This window comes from Leucoraja erinacea, chromosome 33 (assembly GCF_028641065.1).
Source record: "Leucoraja erinacea ecotype New England chromosome 33, Leri_hhj_1, whole genome shotgun sequence".
NCBI classification, from domain to species: Eukaryota; Metazoa; Chordata; class Chondrichthyes; order Rajiformes; family Rajidae; genus Leucoraja; species Leucoraja erinaceus.
In genome coordinates this window covers 10,177,101-10,198,876 of record NC_073409.1, presented here as the reverse complement: position 1 = coordinate 10,198,876, position 21,776 = coordinate 10,177,101, and the positions used below count along the sequence as shown (strand labels likewise).

The 21,776-nt window shown below is 43.4% G+C and overlaps 1 protein-coding gene across 2 annotated transcripts in view; it reads right to left on the bottom strand.

Annotated features, from left to right (window-relative positions):
- Window positions 1-15,639, bottom strand: part of rab27a (RAB27A, member RAS oncogene family) — a 77,263-nt gene extending 61,624 nt beyond the window's left edge. For both annotated transcript variants that reach the window (XM_055661262.1, XM_055661261.1), the window contains exon 1: window positions 15,482-15,639. The gene's annotated coding sequence lies outside the window, so the exon portion shown is untranslated. The remainder of the gene's footprint in view (window positions 1-15,481) is intronic.
- Between the last annotated feature and the right edge of the window lie 6,137 nt (window positions 15,640-21,776).

Below are 21,776 nucleotides of genomic sequence, written 5' to 3'. Positions count from 1 at the left end.
TACACTTTCAGTTGCAGAAATCCAGTAATCCCTGATCCCAATCCAGCTCTCACACAGCAAGACAACAGCTCAGCCTCCAACGCCACCCAACACAGTAGACACAAAGTGCTGGAGTAACGCAGCGGGTCAGGCAGCATCTCTGGTTAAAAAAAGGGTGGGTGACATTTTGCATCGGGACCCTTCACCAGACTGAGAGGGGAGGGAACTGCAGGTGAGAAAAGGCCAGAACAAAGCAGGCCCAGCAACAGATGACCAAGAAAGGGTGGAGCCCATAATGGCCCATTGTTGGTTGGGGAAACCTGCCGATCAGCTATCATGGTAGATCTGAAACCTGCCCTCAGCATCTACAAAGCTTGTTTAGCCAAGTCGTAATGCAAATCATGAATTCTGGTTGGGCTATCTTCAGACTCTGACCCATATTACCAGAAGCTGTGAATTATGCATTTAATTCCTCAAGCGAAAGTGAACATCAGACCAGTAAGTCAATGAAGACAACTGGATGTAATCCATGTCAGCTGCTAGATCAGAGATAGAAAGCAAGAACATTAGTAAATGTAGTGACAAGTAGAAGAATATGGGGTGGCAGAGAATGGAAAATATACTCAGATACAACATCAAAGCCCAATCCAAACCAGATCCAAGCTGAAGATATTTGCAGAAAAGCAGAGAGACGTGATGTGCTACAATGACAGTGCTACCCAGCGTGAACAGGGGACCACACAATACTCAGTAAGTCACTCTGCCAGCGAAAGCTCAAGTAGAAGAGCAACAATGGGGTTTTGGTGAACCGAGTACATTTATGTAACCCAAACTGTGCTTAAGCAGACAGCAACTCTAGCATTGCAGTGATTATGAAGCTACCCTTGATGCAGCAGTGAAGATAGACACAAAATGCTAGAGTAACTCAGTGGGACAAGCAGCACCTCAGGAGAAGAGATGGAATGAGTGATGTTTCAGGTCAAGACCCTTCTTCAGACTTGATGCAGCAACAGTTGACGAACGATACCTTCTACCCATGTGTCAAGATTTAAATGCTACGTTAGGCTGTAAATAATTAGATCTTTATCCAGCTTAATCTAGTCAAAGCGAGGCAATTCATAACTCTCAAATCTATCACATGGGGTAAAATCGTCAAATATTTCTGGCAGTGGGGGCCTGGAATGCATTGCCTGGGATGGTGGTGGTGGTGGTGGAGGCAGATCCGATAGTGGTGTTTAAGAGGCTGTTAAATCGTGCAGGGAATAGAGGGAGATGGATCATGTGCAAGCAGTTGAGATCAGTTCAGCAAAGCATCATGTTCGGTGCTACATTATGGGCTGAAGGGCCTGTTCCTGTGCTGTATTGTTATGTTTTATGTTCAAATATACAGAGTCAAGCTTTGCTCAAGATTCCAGCATCCACAGTTTCCTGTGTATCTCTTTAAAATATGGTTTTATGCAGAAAGAATGAATTTATTTAGGTGTTGCTGCCCTGGGTCAATATTGCAGTGAAATTTCTACACCACGCCATGAGAGGACTGACCACGACAATTGTTTATGAATGGATGGAGAGATGGAAAAATATTCAGCAAGGAGCTGGACAAGGAAAACCTCAGTGGCGCAGCCTCCTTAGTACACAATGCCACCACTTAGTGGCTTAATGTGCTCGTGATGCTTCCAACCATGGAATCCAGGCAGTGATTAGCCACATCAAGGACTACATCAATGAGAAGCCCACAGCTTATACGTCACGCAAAAGACAAAAACAAATTATGCTCAGATAGAAAAAGAGGCGCTGGCAGATATATCTGGAGTTGCAAGGCTTGTAAGAAAACCATTCACAGTGGTACTGGCTATTGCCTGCCTTTCAGGGACCCAGGGCTGCCTTGGCCATAGGGACAACATGGGGAACGCAGAACATTCAATGCACCTAGCAGCACACAACACACCTAGCACAGCGCGATCAGAACATCCAAACAAAACTCTAGGACCACCTGACAGCAAGCCACAAATTAAACAGCAGTTATGCTCTACAAAGAATAGAACATTATTTCTATTGCTGTGACCAAGTCAAGTTATGCTAAACGAGAAGACCATGAATCACGTTGACCATGAATGGATTCAGACAGGTTTAAGTGAAGTCACGAATAGCATCTCTGTCAAAAGTCAAGGTGAGACTCAAGTCTAGAGATTCTGGGGATTTTGTTGGGTAGAGTGGTGCGGAGACCATAGCACAAAACACGCAGGCACTGCACACACAGAATGGGGCTCAAGGTATCCAGAGATAGAACACCAATTAAAAAGTCCATTATGTTTATTTAGTCACTTGCAAAGAGGGAACGGTTATTTTTAATTATATTTTTCCACACAGAGAGAACTGTTGAGGAGGGGGGTCCACAGGATTAATGTTGAAATTATTCACATGGCACCAAACACTTTAATGGAAGGTGTAGGAAAGAACTGCAGATGCTGGTTTAAATCAAAGTGCTGGAGTAACAGGCAGCATCTCTGGAGAGAAGGAATGGGTAACGTTTCGGATCGAGACCCTTCTTCAGACGGAAGGGACTTTAATGGAAGGGACAGATTCCCTATCACCAAGTTCCTCTCAAAGCACTGCCAACATCTCAACAGTGTATGGTTTTGTGCAAATTTTACTGTTAAGTGGTTTCCCTTGTAGTTCACCTAAATGCGCAGTAGATGACTAATGTTAAACAACAGCGGTAATTCTCTATGCAGAAGGCACCAATCACAGCCTACATTACAAGGATGATTGTGCACTTTGATCAACTTTGCCAAACCTGCATTAAACGGCAACCTTTAAATTCAATCTTTTCTCAAACTCTCACAGGTTGCAACGCATAAACGCACACCGCTGCCTGTGGGAGGATAACAAAGGCTGCCAGAACATACGGGTGACAATGGGCTGTGCAGGCCACTTCCTCCTACAATACTTGCATACTTGCTGCAGTTTAGCACTGACTCCCTCCCCTGCAGTCACAGCGGCAGCTGCTACTCAGGAAATTCTCTCCAAGAAAAATCAAACGCCAACCAAACAAAAAAATAACAATACATCTGGAATAGTTCCAGAGATTGAACATTTGTGCAGCATAATAATCCATCTATCACCGGGTAGTTTATGTAAAGCAGGTATCAAAAGGGACTCAATGCATTTTAAACAGAAAACAACTCCAGTTTAATCAAACACTTGCACTTTAAGGAATTCACAACATATTACAATACGTTAAACAGATATCACCCCAGGGGGGCACATGAGTGGCAAGGGTGCTTGGTTTAAGGATAATTGCAAACACTACTTAATATGACACTAATGAACAGGAACAGCTTCTTCCCTACAGCCATCAGGCTATTAAACACTACAGCCTCATAAGCTATGAATTATAATAGACTATTATTATTATTAGTATTGTACTGTTATTGTTTGTTCTTTTTTTTCCCCTGAGTTTTTGTTATATTATTTAATATGGTTACATATTCTGTTGTGCTGCAGCAAGTAAGAATTTCATTGTTCTATCTGGGACACATGACAATAAAACGCTCTTGAATGTATAGATGCTGGGAATGCCTGAAGAGCTTTTGCACTGTTCTTGTTCTGTATATATATTTTTTTATTCTGAATAAAGTTTATTTTATATTAATTTTATTTTAGATTTTAAATAATGTTCAAAAGTAATATTATTCTGAGTAATTTTGTTTTTAATTACAAATTTGTTAATGGGAAGTTAAGCACATGAATAAAAAGGTAGTGCAGCCCAGAAATAAAAAGGTCACCTGCGGAAATTAACAAACCTTCCCTACAATAAATTTCATCTTTTCAGTCTGAAGAAGGGTCTCGACCCGAAACGTCACCAATTCATTATCTCCGCTGAGTCACTCCAGCTTTTTGTGTCTATCTGCAGTTTTTCAGATAATCCCCATCCACATGTTTCATTCATTTTGGCAATGCCTTCTATTTAAAAACACCACCAGTCGCAAATGTGATCCCTTACCTTCAGGCCCTTGTACTGAAATAGATTTCTAGCATGCGGAGATACAGTGAGATGGCTTACAGTGGTTGAACAAAGTACATCAAGTCAAGTTCCTGATAAAACAAAAGGTTAGGCTCCAACAGGAGTCTTCGAGAAAATAACTATTCCCTCCAGATACCAAAGGCAGGTGCGGGAAGACTCAAGTCAACAGCTAAGATGTTTGACCACATACCACTACTTGCATTTTGTTTTCAACATAACAGAATGCAACCTGACAAATAGTCACTTCAAGATTGCTTCACGGCACTCAACAATTGTTTTTCATTTCAAATTAACTTAATCCATAAGATTTACAAATGTTTACATTACAACAACAAAAAACTCACACCAGGTATTTATGTTATAACTCATTGCATTTACACTGTCAGCATAACACCTCTGCATGTACGGGTTCCAGCTCCTCAGGAGAGATGGCCTTAATCCAAGGCTTGTTCCCATCACAGCAAGCTTTAGTGACACCAGTCCCGGACACTGGTGTGTCACTGGTGTGTCTTACACTAGAAGCCAGGAAGTTCTAGGCCGAACAGTCTGCTCCTATAGCAGGTTGATGGCCATCCAGCTGTAGCAGATATGAGTCTGAAGAAGGGTTTCGGCCTGAAACGTTGCCTATTTCCTTCACAAATCCCTGTACCTTCTCCAATGCAATTATATCCTTCCAAAAGTGTGGCCACCGGAACTGCACATGGTACTCCAGCCGTGGCCAAACCAAATGTTTTATAAAGCTGTGCCAAGACCCCCTTGTTCTTATATTTTATGCCCCAGATAATGATATCAATATATGTGTGGCCTATGACTATCACCACCAACATCAATAATCATTTCATCTGCAGACTTACCAAGCATACCTCCTACATTTGCATACAAGTCATTAAAGCATACAGTAAACAGCAACGATCCCAGCATCGATCTCTGTTCGAGCAAGAACAAATGGAAGCATGCCAATTTACTTACTTGACCTGCCTGATCCGAAGAGATATTCCCTTTGTACTACCCATCCCTCCCCCTCTGGCAACCAACTTGTTTTACTACTTTCCTCGTTTTAATTAGGGGTCTTGGAGCAAAACGTTAACTCAGCTTCTCTTCCACTTAACCTGCTGAGTATTTGCAGCATTTTCCGTTTTATTTCAACCAAGTTTGCACGGGGTATTAAAGAGCTAGTGATGGATCGAGTACAAAAGAGTACAGATGCTGGTATCTTGAGCTAAAGTACTGGGAGCACTCAGTGGGTCAGGCAGAATCTGCTGGAGGAAATGGACACACTAGATTTCAGAATTTGAAGTAATTCACATTGTGTACAGATGGATTAAGAAATGGGAGAGAAATCCCAAAAAAGTGGCTGTGAAGAGTAAAAGAGGCAGAGGCTTGGTGGCCACTGGGTTTTTTGATTTGGAAATTGGTGCTACACAAGTCAGAGTGACTTTGTTTAAATTTGAGCAATAGAGTGAAAAACATTAACATCACAACTGTGGAATTTGCATATTCGCCGTGAGACTGCATGGGTTTCCTCCAGGCGCTCTGGTTTGCACCCACAACCCAAAGTCATTGATAATTAATTGACCTCAGGAAATCACCCCTTGTATGCAAGTGCTTGGTAGATTCTGGAGGTGTGAGGGGTGGGGGGAGACAGGAAAATGATAATTACAACTCTGTATGTTTTTCATTACAAGAACGGTAACTTTGAACAATTATCAAGGGGTTACAATTGAGTTGTGATTGCTGCATCCGAGTAAAATGGGCAGTGGCACATTCTCCACTCTCCACAGGAGGATCAGTGTCTGTATCACCCTCAGGCACACACAATGACAGGACCGGTTCTCACCAGCTGAAACAAAGCAGTCGGGGTCAGCACACAACCTGCAGAATTGTCGGACAATAAGAAGGGCCAAAGATCAGCTTGTGCAGATATCAGAAGGAATGGCGACTTTTAATGCTTTACGCACCTGTTTTAAGGCTAAATCTTGAAAGGGATTTGATTTCAGCAGCAGACAGGATGATAGTTAGTGAACATCATCGTGGCAGAGGCAAGTTAATTGCAACAAGAGCACAACTGTTCACAAGTTAGCACAGCTGGTCTTCGGAAGAAGTAAATCCTTATTTGTTTTCCTCTCCCACCTGACTGCACATAGTTCCACATCCCCCCCCCTCCCTCCGCTTGCCCAGGAAACAATGCAGGGACTGTGAGTTCTGCTGCCAAAGAGTGCATAGGTGCAGGAGTCACAGCCCATTAACAGTTGTCGTTCCACTTCACCTGGGCAGCTGTTCACGATAAATCACGGCTCCTGTGTTGATCAGCCTCTCCACTCCACAAAAACCCTCCCTTTATTTTATACTGCACAGGTCACTGAAGGATCGGACCAAACCCAAATTTAAAGTAACTATTCCCTTGACAACCTGGACCTGTGCCCCATCACTGATGTTTGCTTTCTCGTTATTCCTCCCTTTGAGTAGCTCAAATACGCGCTCCTTTCAATCACAATGTTCTGATGGCGGGTTATTGACCCAAAACAGCCATTCTTTTTCTCACCACAGGTTGACTGACCATCAGCTACAGAGTATTTCCAGCATTGTGTGTTTTGTATTAGAGCAGGGTGACTCTTTCCCATGACTGTTTTCCCCCCATATATTAACGCTCTCCATCAGGTGAGGCCAACAATGGCCATCTGGAAAATGAAGCACCTCGAGGATGCAAGAAAGGGGGACATTTTGAGTGGCTGCTTGGCAGAAACTACCCTCGAATGCAATACAGATTCAACGCAATCAATGCAAAATGACACCAAGTCAACTCACGATTCATCAGCCTGTCGTCACCTTCACAACTATTCGCAATCAGCTTCACAATTATTCCAGATAGTAATCTTTTAATTTACAACAATCAAGGCCAACATGGTCACCAAATCATGCATAGCCAGTGGGCAGTGGGTTTTTCTCTGCTGGCAGCTTTGCAAGAGGAATGGTCCCCTTAAAGATTACTCTTACATTAAAAAAAAAAAGAATTCCACCCACTACCTCATTCCACTAACTGCTAACCAGTTGTACAAATAAAGGCACAATTTACAAGACATAATGAACCATGGTCAAAAATTGTTACATGTTGCTGCTAGCTATTAATTGGTGAGCACACTCATGCATGTGAAACCACCCTAAGGCAAATATATTACTAGATCATAACAACAATGTAAACAATAAAAATCCATCCACATTGTTGTTCAAAGTGCACGCTAGGCATCTTTCAGTGGCACAGCAACGCATTTAGGACAGTTGCTAATTGAACAGGTTATAAACACTATTTTTTTTTAGTTAATAATCTAGGCTATGTAGATACAAAATGCCAAAGTAACTCGGTGGGTCAGGCAGCATCCATGGATATGTGACATTTTGAGTTGAGACCCTTCTTAAGACAGACATTTCCCAAACCTAAATGTCGCATATCCATGTTCTCCAGAGGGGCTACCTGATCTTCTGCGTTACTCCATCACTGTGCATCTTTTTTTTGTAAACCAGCATCTGCAGTTCCTTTTCTAGACTATATAGGTGTCAGGCTCAATATTCAGGATCAAGACTCATATTGTAATCAACACAGGAAAGACAAATCTATTTTGCAGAGCTTTTTTGTTTTATGCATTAGCAAAAGTTACCAAATCAAACATAAAATGTACACAGTGCCTTATACGTTACAGGAACTGGAATGGTCTTTTCAGTGAACTTGTTTATTAAAAACACTTCAATTTAGCACTCGTGGCAAATCAGATTGGGATTTAAAAAGCAGAGCTCAATGGAGAATGGTGGATGGAATATGTATCTTACAATTATTGTAGAAAATGGCCTGTATACTTCAAACACGGAGCTTCAACTGTGAGCAAATACTTTAATATCAGTGAAGACTCCAGACTGATGGATTGGGCTTGGCACAGTTCTGGTCATTACTCCAAGTACAATAGCTGCCTCAAGAAACACCTTCCACTGAGTTTCCCTTTACAGAATATTCTGAGTTAGTTATTCCTATCAATAAACAAAACCAACAAATGATCTCAGATGTAGGGAGGGGCAGAGGTGATGTAGTTGGTGTGAGGCAGTGAGGTTGGTGTGGTTTTGGCGCTTCAGAATTGCCTGATCTGTCCAGGCAGACTGGCTGGAAAGAAGACAAGGCAGATATGTCAATCCCTGAACAATCCCTCTTGCCCCACAAAAATCATTAGATTGGAATTTAAATACACTTCAAAATTAGGGAACAATTTTTGTGCATCTTACAAACCCAAAGCAGAAACAACACCAAGAAATAGTTAAGGCTCCAAGACTTTAATGGTTGCCAAGCAAACTATATATCCACACACATGAAGGATAAAGGCTTGTATTCAATCTAATGGCTTGTTGCTTATGAAAGGAAAACCTTCCAACAAGATACAGCGTGACTCGTTGCATAGAATGGAAATATTTTGTTGAAGGCCACTCCAGATAACGCTGTACGGTACAATCCCTAGGCATAACAAATAACTAGGCCGAGGTTTGTGAGGAAGTCAGCATCACAAAGGATCCTGGTTAATATTTTAGTTCCAAAACAAAATACCAAAGGAATGGAGAAATTTAGGGCAGTCTACTCCCAGTTTTATGTCTCTTATCGACCCCTACCCCCTAACCCCTCCCCTTTTTCTATTTTGCTTTTTTTTTTGAGAAACCAAAATGTATCTTTTTTTTTTTAAAGGATCCTCAAACCCAACTAAAGGAAAGCATCACAAAGGACATTTCACACACAAAGAAATCACACTACATGGCTCATTTATTGGGAGGCGAAAATATTTTACTACACAATGTAAATGCTGAATGTCATAACAGTTCTTTTTTGTTCTCCATTCCTAAATCTCATTTTCTTCTTAATCTATTTCCAGTCACTGACTGGAGTTGTGACCAGTGGATAAGTTGTTGAAACAGCAATTGCCAACAAATGCATGAAGCTGATGTTGTTAGTAATCATTCTTTTGGAGACCACTTCTGGTCTTCATCCAAATGTTCTCCATTTCCTGGGCTGGGTCTGTTCCCAAAGCTCAATTACTGCTGTTTGTGGTGCCAGTTTCCACAAATCTTACCACTGGCAGATTAGGAGCCACAATAGGCAGTGCAGCCATTGAACTATCAGTTCACCAGTTTGAGATAACTTCGTCACTGCATTTTCCTTTATTAAAAAAAGGAAATTGCTTCACGCTCCACGTTGTAACACACACTTTCACAGGCTCTCCCTGGCATATGCACAGCCGATTTATCGACACCCTACACACTATGAGCTCCCATAATATTATTAAACTCAAAAGTCCAACATACGGACACATGTTCATTCCTACAAAAGGAGTATTAGCCTCCTCTCCGTCCCCAGCCCTCACTTTTAGTAATTGTGGGGGAGGGGACTTATCAGTTTGGTGCACTTTTAATTCCATTCATTGGAATACATTGGAGGTAATGGTTACCATAGTGATTTTTATGTATTTTTGAATTACGGGCAAAATCAGCCGACAGTGATCTGCAAAAAGAGCATCTGCTCGTTACTCAAGGACAACCTGTACTGAGCTGACGCCTTGGCAGGGTATTGCTCGGTCATTTGACAGAAGAGAGAGAAAGATCATGTACACGAGTCCCACTCCAGTCTTGTAATCTAGGGTGTCTGCAATGCAACATTTACAGTTCTATTGGAGTGTATCCTTGGGATGATACAGCAAGCTACTGCCCCTCTGGGTGGTAACTTTACAAGTGGCAGTGACAGTGTTTTGAACTGGTTCTGAAGATTTTCCCCACTGTCCTGCTTATTATTCATCACTAGATCAATATCACCATAAAATACTATCTGGTTATTAATTTAATGTAATCCATAGGATTTTCCTGTGCAAAGGTTTATGATATTGGAGCAGCAAGTCCACCTACAAATCAACTAGCAAGTATTTTGAATATCCTCTTCAAAAGGAACATAATGCTTAGTCTTTCCTCGCTGTCTCTCCCTCTCACCCACTCCCTCTCTACCCTTGTTTAAATTCATAAACCAATTCCACTTTTTGTTTCAGCAAAACCCAATGCTTCACTTTTACTCAAAGAAAATCAATTTGCACCTAAATTAAACGATTAGCATCAACAATATGTCACTAGAGGAAAGGGGATAATGCAGCAGGTGACAAAGACCCCCCCCCCCCCCCCCCCCCCAGGATAGAAAGCCTAACGTGTGTATGGTTCAATCATCAATCTGCTGGGATGTAGGTCAGAAAAATACATCAGAAACTCGGCCTGAAGGGAATCAGAAGGCTCCTTCAAGCCTTACTCCACTGACCAGAGAACAAGAATATTGTCTAACACAGTCATTGAGCATTGAGGGAGCACTGGATCGTCAAAGGTGCTAGTTAGTAAACTACAAACAGTAGGTCTGCTGTTTTGTGAATGGTAAAGGTGACTGTGCTGAAGCATAAACTATACCTTTTCCGATCGACTAAAACATTGCTACATATACCACAAGAGCCTGTTATGATTGCAAAATTGGCAGCAGTTATTAACCAACAACATTAGTGCGGCTTCCCCGAAAAAGATGTGCAGATCACAATTTAACACAGATCCCGACTGGACACAATTTACCACTGCAAGCAGAAGACGCCACAAAGAATGTAGATGGGACTTGGCTTGATTTATAAAGAGAGGATTGATAGGCTGATAGAACCATTTTCCCCGGTGTATTGGTTGAAGGTTAGATGCTAGAAAGTATATAAACTCAGGAGAGAAATATAAAATGTGGGCAGTCACATATTTTTCCCAGGGTTGGGGAATCTAACATTAGAGGGCATGGATTTAAGAGGGGAAAGATTCAAAGAGACAATTCTATCCACATAGACACCAAAGCTAGGATCCAGCATTGGTACTAGGCCATGGTACCCAACAACCAAATACACCACTGGAACCAAATTAACCTTTTATCACAAGTGGGCATCTTTATCAGACCAAGGAATGCAGTCACCCAATCTTCCATCTGTACTAAGATTTACCTGAAACATCTCAAGAAATGTAAACAAAGTCAAACTGCTTATCAATATCCTGTTACAGATTCCCTCTAAACTGAGCAAATACATATATCCATGAACACTCCATAACAATGCTCCATTCTCTCCAGAAGCCAATATAGAAACATAGACAATAGGTGCAGGAGTGGGCCATTCGGCCCTTCGAGCCTGCACCGCCATTCAATATGATCATGGCTGATCATCCAACTCAGTATCCTGTACCTGCCTTCTCTCCATACCCCCTGATCCCTTTAGCCACAAGGGCCACATCTAACTCCCTCTTACATATAGCCAATGAACTGGCCTCAACTACCTTCTGTGGCAGAGGATTCCACAGAGATTCACCACTCTCTGTGTGAAAAATGTTTTCCTCATCTCGGTCCTAAATGATTTCCCCCTTTTTCCTGAAACAATCTTCCTGCACCTAGCCTGTCTTTTCAGGAACATCTTTTCAGGAACAATCTTCCTGCATCTAGCCTGTCCAAACCCTTAAGAATGTTGTAAGTTTCTATAAGATCCCCCCTCAATCTTCTAATATGTAGCAGCTATTTCCCCACTTGAAAAGGATCAGACAGCTTTTGCTTAAACAACTCCAAATATGTACTACTTAATTGCAGCTTTAATTTCCTATCCAAAGTTTTAAAAATAACTATCCATTCTGTGAACTTTCTACAGTGTACTGGAATGGGGGCGATGGGGAAGATTGTCACTGTTTGCATTTAATAAACCTTAATCTACAACGCAAGCTGATATTGATCACTGATCAGCAAACTCACCTTCGCACACTCAGTAATTGGAACAGTCAAGGAATAAGTAATGTCTGATCAATACAGTGCCAGACTCCGATACAGTTACATTAACCTCCGCATGAATGAAGGCAACAGCTACATATGTAGCATTGTTGAGATCCTTTCTCCTCCTTCACGGTTAGGAACTATTGAGATTGTAGTTCATTCAATTGTCAAACCGCAACCTACCTACCATGCTGCAACCTCCAAACGGCTCAGTTTCAATGCCCACCCAAATATCCTCCTAGAGTAGCAAAGGGTGTTAAGCAATGCAATAACTGATCCAGTCACTCCATTATGAACCCACATCGACTGAAACTCAATAACACTCACAAAACAGAGACCTTAACTAGTTTAGAGGTAATTCAAACACTCATTAACACTGCCGCAGACTGTCTGGAATTTGCAGACCAATACCTAAACTAGCAACAAACATGCAGTATTTCCTGATAGTGCAGAGAGCAACCAAGCATCACACAAACAGACACCCACTGATCTCTGCTGGTGTAATGGGGCTCTGACACATCAGCGCAAACAACACAAAACTCTTATGGATCTGAAGAGGTGCAAGATAATAAAGTAAAAGCTAATCGCCCAGTCCAGTCTCCACAGAGCAAATAAAATCATGAGAGACCCCTTCCACCCCTGCAACGGACTGTTCCAGCTGCTACGGGCAGGCAAACACCTCTGTTGCCATGCGGTGAGAACGGAGAGGTTGAGGAGTTTCTTCCCAGAGGCCATTCGGTAAACGCCTATCTCACCAGGGACTAACTCTACTGAACGTTTTTCCTTCCATTATTTATTATGTAAAAGAATATGTGTGTTATGATTGTGTTTATAATTTGTTTGGTTGTTTGGTTGTTTGTCTTTTGCACAAAAGTCCGCGAGCATTGCCACTTTCATTTCACTGCACATCTCGTATGTGTATGTGACAAATAAACTTGACTTGACTTGACTTGGGCAGGCTTCAGATTCAGGGAAATCTGATCATATTCATGATCACAGCTATGTACTGATGCTTTCAAAACACTAGACTGATGCATTAAGTACACTAAAGTTCTGTGCCAGAATAACAAGTACAGCAGGGTGGAAAACCTGAGCCTGGAGGGGTTCCTGTGACGTGGAACACATTCTGCCTGGTTCCTGGACCAAAGAGGACGCGCCCCAGCTCCTCCAATGACTACAGACACTGACTTCACACATCATGAAGTCCCAGGTGAGGCTGATGCTCACTCACCTGCGACCCCTGGTTAAACCCTACCTGGACCCTCTGCGGTTCGCTTATCAAACAAAGATGGGGGTTGAGGACGCCATCATCCACCTGCTCCATCATTCCTATGCTCACCTGGATAAACTGGGAAGCATTGTGATACTCATGTTTTTTTACTTCACCAGTGCTAGGGAGCAAACTAACAAAAGATGCGGGTGGATGGTCCATTGGTGTCCTGGATCGCTAGCTACCTGACTGGACAACCACAGTACGTATGTCAGGCTACAGAACTGTGTCTCGGACATAGTAGTGAGCAAAACATGGCCCCCAGAAGGGACGGTCCTCTCTCCTTCCTGTTCACCATCTACACTGTCGGACTTCAGATATAACTTCGTCTCCTGCCGCCCAAGGATAAAGGAGTCACTGAGCCTCCCTGCCTCAGTCAGTCTTCACCCTCCTTCCCGCAACTTTCAACTACAAGTCTAGTGGCTCAGCACTGCGCACCTTCATTAGCAAGCTCCCTGTGAAGAGCAAATGAACACGGAAGACTACACATGGACACTTCCCAACCTAAAGCCAGGGATTGGTGGTTAATGTGAGTCACACCTCTCTGGGAGATCCTGAAAAACATCACTGCTCGGGAGAGTTTATCCCATCCCTGTGCTAATCTAAGTGTGAGCCGGCCAACTTTAAGGAATCTCCCTACACTTCAGGAGGTAAGAGAAGGATTTAGTGCAAACTCTAAATCCAGATTTACTGTAATTGAAATGCGTCCTGCAACGATGCTCAGCTGATGTCAGTGCGGAAGGGTAATTATTATTAAAAATGTAAATGCTTCATGTGGAGGAGTGCAAGGTGTGGGAGCTGTTAATAAGCAATAAAACCAAACCACCTGTGGTGACACAGTTGCAGCTCCAGTGACAGCTCCTCACTGCCAGCTCCCTCATCTCCACAATCAGGGGGTCAACGGCCCCACAAACCTTGGATTCGTATTCCGCACATCGGTGTACACAGAGAACCAGAGGAGAAACCAGCTGAATAAAACTTGCAGGAAGGAACTTGCAGATGCTGGTTTACACCGAAGATAGACACAAAATGTTGGAGTAACTCAGTGGGCCAGGCAGCATCTCTGGAGAGAAGGAATGGGCGGCGTTTCGGGTCGAGACCCTTCTGTCACCCATTCCTTCTCTCCAGAGATGCTGCCTGTCCCGCTGAGTTACTCCAGCTTTTTGTGTCTATCGTTGAATGGGTCGAGTCCCTTCTCCGTACGTGAAAGCGGCTTTTAAATTGACACATAAAAAATAAAATCAAGAAATGTTAAAGGTTGACTCATTTATGTGCTGCTATTCATTCACCTGGCCTGTTGCTGGCCTCGTCCACCGTGAGCGCTGGACAACTCGCTGGGTGTAAACCTCTGCTGTACCCGGGCGGTGCCCGCGGTGATCACCGGACCGACCGGCAAGAAGAGGCGGCGGGTTTGTCAGCCAAGCCCGGCTCCCCGCCACCGGGATAGGCACCAAATACTGGAGTAAACTCAGCGGGATCTCTGGAGAAGTCTGAAGTGGGGTCTCGACCCGAAATGTCACCCATCCCTTCTCTCCAGAGATGCTGCTGCCTGTCCCTCGGAGTTACTCCATCCAGCATTTTGTGTCTATCTTCGGTGTAAACCAGCATCTGCAGTTCCTTCCCACACTCTCGGCCCCGGGGGGGTGGAGCATCACACGTGGACATCCCACCCCCTTGACTTGCCCCCTCCGGCAGGTCTTTAACCGCGTCCTAAAGCCATTCAACGGATACGATGGGGCAGACGCCTCACTGTGGCAGATCATCACAGACAGGCCGAAGATAGACACGAAATGCTGGAGTAACTCAGCGGGACAGGCAGCGTCTCTGGAGAGAAGGAATGGGTGGCATTTCGGGTCGAGACCCTTCTTCACCCAATCCTTCTCTCCAGAGACACTGCCTGCCCCCCCTGTGTCTATCTTCGGTGTAAACCAGCATCTGCAGTTCCTTCCTACACATCACAGGTATCTGTCAGCATTTTAGCCCAGAGGCAAGGGTTTGGTAACACGTACATACAGGTATAGTGGGGAAAACAGCTCGGGCAGGCGAGCAGCTGGGTCTGGATCTTGCAGTAGGTCCCCGAACCGACACAAGCTGCTGCCAACACCCGCTCATAGAGTGTCCGGGATAAGGCGTTAGCGCCGTGGGAAGGAGCGAGGGGCAGCGGCTGGGTCCACGGCTCTCCACCCACAGCCCTTCGCTCTCTCTCTGCCTTTCCTTATCACAGATGTCACCGGAAAACTTTTACAAGGCACGGTCACAGAGACAATAACTGCGGCAACGACAGAGAGTTCCCGTGAAAGCAGACTAGACCCTTCCTTGCAATAATCCGGTGCATTTCGTCATTTAAAGCCGGCAGCATCCTTGCACTCACCGTGACCGGGGTTGGTCTCCGTTCACTGATCCCACGCGGAAACAAGCAGCTCGCCGAAAACTTGCATTTAAACGCACTTCAATTACACTCACATCCTTCCTCTGTCAGAGTAACATCACTTCCCGTAACACGGCTCCGCCCCAGGAGAGAGTGCACCTCAACTCGCTGTGTGTGTGTCTGCCTGGCCTCGCCCCTCCCTCCCTCGGCTCTGCCCCTACACATCGACAAGCGGCAACCCACTGCCCTGAGTTGGCGACCGCACAGCAACATCGAGAGCCTTCACAAGTCTTGTGTGCTCCAAAGTCTGGTCTGGTACCAAGTGCAGGTGCTTCACTGCAGTTTCTCCAGCATTTTTGTGTGCCTTCGATTTTCCAGCATCTGCAGTTCCTTCTTAAACAACATGTTCCACTAGTGTTTGAAATGAAACCTAGCTCTGGCAAATCTGAACCTGTTGCAACGGTTCGCTCGTAACCGAGGCTGAGACATGGCAAAGTATGAAGCAATAATTCGGAATAAAAAAGAACCACGGAATTATTTTTCTTAGATCAGATAAACTCTTTCTTCAAAACCTGGATGCATCCACCGAATGTCAGTTCTTGCCACTCCCCAATCTCCTCACCTCTTTATCCTGACCACCTCCCCTCTGTTCTTTCAGTCCAGAAGAAGAATCCATCCCCACACAAAAGTCCAACTTTCCCCCATAGATGCTGCCTGATGAGTTACCAGCGGGTTTTTTTTTTTTGCTCCAATACTTGCGACCTCGGGTCTCTTTCTCTCAGACATCCTGATCACAATTTATTCAACACGGGTTGGACAAATGGAAGAACTGAGAGAGAGAGGTCTCACTTCATTTTAGATAAAGGAGGAATCCGTCTTTCAGTCGGCAGTTTGCAGCCAAAGTTTATCACGTCTGTATCGGAATTGAACAGCGGGCAATGAGTAGACTGGTGACCACCAGCAGGGATCGTGTTCCACGCTGCACTGCAAGTTTCCTCACACTCCCCCAGGCAGCTGAAAGAGGCACAAGAGTCGTCGCCATGGTTGTGGGTTGAAATTGTGAAACAGTTGTCACTGAGCTCCTCCAGTGAAGCTGATAGAATCACCAGGCCACAGATAGTGCCAGCACACTGCCATATTTTATGGCCCATGCTACCCAGCCCACTGACCACCTGGTGACTACTCAAGGAGGGAAGAGAGATCTGCCGTTCAAGGTGTATGTCCTGGCCTCATTAGTGCTCCCAAGATGCATCACCTCACATTTGTGTGGATTAAACTCCACCTATCATTTCTAAATCAAACTTCACGAACACATCAATGTTACTCTGCCACCTGATACCTTCCACATTGTCAATAACTCCACCAATCCTTGTGTCATCTGCAAACTTACTGATTTGACATCTATTCACCTGCAACTTAGTTCAAAGCTTCTCCAACATCTCTTCCTCCTATTTCCACAGGAACTGCACCGGTTATCACCTCCCTGCCCCGGCCAGAATGTCTCCTGGCTTTTACCACCTCCTTAGCTCTCAACAGCTTCTCTAACAGGTGATGCATTTTTGATGGACAAATATTGGGCCTCATGGGTGGGGGCATTGAACACAAGAGCAAGGAGGTTACATTACATATGGCATATTACATTTGGTAGATTACATATGTGCTGAGCAATAACTGGTCACTTAAATTTCATTATTATTGTAATACACATGACACTATCAATGTCTTATAACTATTTTCTGACTAATAGCAGACCAATTTCCCTCCTGGATAAATAAAGTTGTAACGTATATTGTATCATATTGTTACTCTCCTGCATTAGCTCTGTAACATTGAGCTGTAACATTGTAGTCTGCACTCTGTTTAATTTCCTCTCCGCACTACCTGTTGTACTGGCATATGGTTTGATTGTACTCATCTACGATATGGTTTGACTGGAAAACACCAAAACCTCGTTTTTCACTGTATTTCAGTACACATGACAGAATTCACTAAAATCGGTTACTAGGTTACAGGACATTTCAAAAACGATGCGTAACTGAGGAGATTGTAACATCTTGTGAAGTCACTGACTTGGCTCAGTTAAATTTGTAAGACTGAAGCAAAAGTATTTTACCAAGGGAACTGGCTGGCTTTTTATATTAGGGTTTGTTGCATCACAAATTCCTTCTGTGGTGAGCAGAGTGTCCTGTCCTCCATCTGCCTTGATACCTTCTATTAACAATGTTGGAGTTTATTTAAGGATGGTGTTATACTTGGTCAAATAGATGTACAGTTGTAGTATCCCAGGTGCAGATACCCAGGCTGGGAACATTTTCAATATAATGCTAACAAATCTGGTTTAGAAAAAAAATGACCAAATGCTGGAGTAACTCAGCAGGTCAGGCTGCATGTCTGGAGTTAGGATCCTCCTTCAGACAGAAGAAAGGGTCCTGACCCGAAACATCACCTACCCATGTTCTCCAAAGATGTTACCTGACCCTCTAAGGTACTCGAACACAATGAATATTAAAATAATATGCCTCTTAGTATCCAATGGGTGAAACAGAGTAAACATGGATAAACACTGAACTGCCACAATGCAGTTGGTTCACCACAGCCTTCTTGAGGACAAATGTAAATGGGGAGTAAATGCTGTCTCTTTCACCAATGTTCGCATCCCACAAAATAAATAAAAATGAATTAAAACATCTCTGTTAATAATGTTTATTTCATTACCAAAACATAACAATACTATTAACTACACTTTTTTTTAATACTTAAGCACAATGGAACCAAAATACTACAAAGACATTCTAAGTTCCACCAATAATCTCCTATGTTAGATAGTTCAGTTACTACACCTCTGAGCCTGGCAGTAAAAGGTTAAATCCCACTCCAGAAATCAAATAACAAATAAATATTCGGCAAGAGAGCAAAATTGAGGTTGTGATGCATCAGAGGTGTTAGCTTTCAGTCGAGCTGTCGAACTGAGGTGCCATCTGTTTACTCAGTTGAATATGATTAGGTTTCTTTGAAGTGAGCAGGAGGTTTGACAAGGGCAGGGTGGTAGATTTTCTCTACTAGGTCTTTAGCAAGGCCTTGGATAAAATCGTACATAGGTAAGCTGGTCTGGAAGATTACAGCTTTTGAGATCAAGATTGAACTAGCCAAGCCAATTGTACACAAAACTGGCATAGTGGAAGGAGTCAAAGATTGAGAGTGGATGGACTATTTCAGATAGTAGGCCTATGCCTTTGTCATCTATGTTAATGACTTGGAGGAGAATGTAGGTGGCATGATTAACTAATCCACAACTGATGCAGACCCAGGTCGGCAAGTTTAAAACTAGAGAGCATAGGTTTAAGGTAAGAGGGGAAGGATTTAAATGACGGTGGTGGACAATGAAAAAGGGTGACTACATGATCTATATCAACTGGGAAAGTATGCAAAGGAACATCAGACAGAGTTTAACTCAGACAAAAGTAAAGTGAAGCTATTTGGGAATTTAAACCAGGGAAGGAAATACACAGTGAATGATAGAGTCCTGGGGAAGTGTTGTAGAACTAAGAGACCTAGGATACAAATACATAGTTTCCTGAAATTGGTGCCGCAGGTAGACAGGGTGCTGAAGAACGCAATTGCCTTCATCTGCTGAGGCAATGAGTAGAAGAGTTGGGACATCTTGTTACAGTTGAACAAAACGTCAGTCCGGTAACCCTCGCCCCTGCAGAGAAGATTAGAGAGCATCAGGTAGTTAAATGAATGAGAATACTTGGCATGGTGGTGCAGCGATAGAGTTGCTGTCTTACAGCACCAGATACCCAGGTTCGATCCTAACTATGGGTTTCTGCTTGACCTACTTGGGTTTTCTCCGGGTGCTTCAGTTTCCTCCCCCACTCATGAATAGGTTTGTAGGTTAATTTGCTTGCTAATACTGTAACTCGCCCCAGTGTTGGTGTTAGTGTGCGGGAATCGCTGGTCAAAGTGGATCCGGTGGGCCGACAGGCCTGTTTCCGCGCTGTATCTCTAAACTAAACTAAACTCACATCCAGTCTCTGCTTTATCTCCAACGCTTTAGTCTGAAAAAGCTGGCAGGCATGTAATGTCATGTCAAAGGACAAAGGCCCTGCAGTTTGTATTGGTCATTACCTCCCAATTAACAGTACAGGTGAAATACAATTAGGCATTTACATTGGACATCTCTCTGCAAATGAGAGTCAAAACTGAAACTGATTAACCATATCAGAGCACAGCCTTGCAATCAGCACTTCACTGGGAAATATCACATTAAACAGTATTAAAATAACTTTATAACTCCCCAATGACTCATTGAGTTCCATCACTGAATCACAAAGGATGTACAGCCTCTGGCATTTCCAATTCAATACCAGTTTGTAGTAAATTAGCTGACTGCACTTACAACAAGAGAGGCGATGAATTCAGAACTCCTGAACTACACAAAAAATAACCAGGCGATGTTCCAGTGCCTCAATGAGTTGAGTTTTTAATCACAAAATGTCCTTTATAATAGTGTGTTTTTATGATGACAAATTGTGAAGCTGTTTGTAAATTAAACAACTGGCTAATTCTCCACATCTTGCTCATTCCTAATAGTTACTTGGATGAGGTACCAGAGGTTGAGCAATAGCTAAGAAATTGCGCCCCAAATGCATCACCGGGTCAAGGAAATGCCCTGTGACTTCTAGGTGGTGATGCTTGGTCCTCCTATTTATTGAGCTAGAAAACATACTGCTAGAGGAACCCAACTGGTCAGGTGGCATCTGTGGAGGTAAATGAACAGATAAAGGTTTGGGTCAGGACACTTGTTCAGACTGATGGAGAAGAGGGGAGATAGCTGGTAAAAGGAAGTGAGGGAAGGAGTGGGACAAGAGCTGGCAAGTGATAGGTGGATCTGGTGAGGAGGAGTTGATACACACACGAGTCATCTTTCTCTGCTCTACTCCATCAGTCCTGACACAAAACGTTGTCCGTCAATTTCCCTCCACAGGTGCCCATTGAGTTCTTCCAGCAGCTGCCATCATCTCTCTTTACGTACTCTAAATGAGAACAGCAAATTCACTGGTGATCAAGAATAGAAACCTGGTCACTTCCAGCCTGCATGACACAAGGAGATATAGCAAGAGCTACTCAAGAAGATAATACAAACGTTAGAAAATAGAACCAAGGAAAAGCTAATACTGTTTACTCAATGGTAATTTAAAAAATGGATAGTGCATCCGCAGTTGTTGCTACATAGTACATAGTACATCTCGGAAGATTGCTGAGAAGCCCTGCATTTACTGTCTGTCCCTAATACTTTGAGAAGGTGTGAGTGTTGCCTTCCACACTGTTGCAGTTCATGTGGGGTCAGACCTCCCTCCCACAGAGTTGCTCGGTTGGAAGTCCCAGGATTCACACCCAGCGATATTTAAGAAATGGTGATGTTTCTAAATAACGATGCTGTGACGGAGGGAAATGTGCACATGCACATGTGACATTCTTTCTTTTCGGTGTTAGAGAAGGAAGAAGAGCAATTTAGGTGGCAAAACCCAGATGTTTGTGAGTACATCTTCGCCAGGTTGACATTGGTTGAGAGCAACTTGGTTGGTGTCTACATCGCCACCAAAAGGCCAATCCTGTTTCACTTTCCAGGGGCATTTAAGAGTCAACCACATCCCTGAAAGTCTGGAGTTGCACATTGCCAGACTGAGGACACCACTTTGAGTGAACCAGATGGGTTTTATGACAATTGGGTTGTTCCAAAGTGACCATAACTTTTTCTTCTGGAGTATCAATTGAATTTTACACAAGTTCTACAGTATCCATGCAGAGAGGTCGAATACATTCCACAGTTGAAACAATGAGGAAGTTGACCTGAGGATAGCGGTAGTTCCAACATTAAGTTGTGGTGCAACAGTGAATTAAACTTGTGTAATCAGCGGCAAATAATTCTGGACAACGGTAAAAACTTTGGATACTAAACTAAAAAGATTAAAGGCATCTGATGAATAAAAGTGATGTGATGAACTGGTAGAGAGGCGCTGAGTTTAATTACAAAAGTTGGAGTGAGTTTCCCTTTGGTTACTTTGAGGATCCACTGTATGGCAATAACATGCCCATGCTCGGTATTGGAGAGGAACCAAGTGATGATCACACAGAAATGATCCTGAATTCCTCCTGATCACCTATTAATAAAAACCATGATCAACCATCTAAGACACTAGCCCTACTTCTTGGTTATTTATTGTGCATTTAATGTCTTCAAATTCCTGAATCCTTTAAGGAAAAACACCGGCATTCTTGTGGCAATCTGAGGATT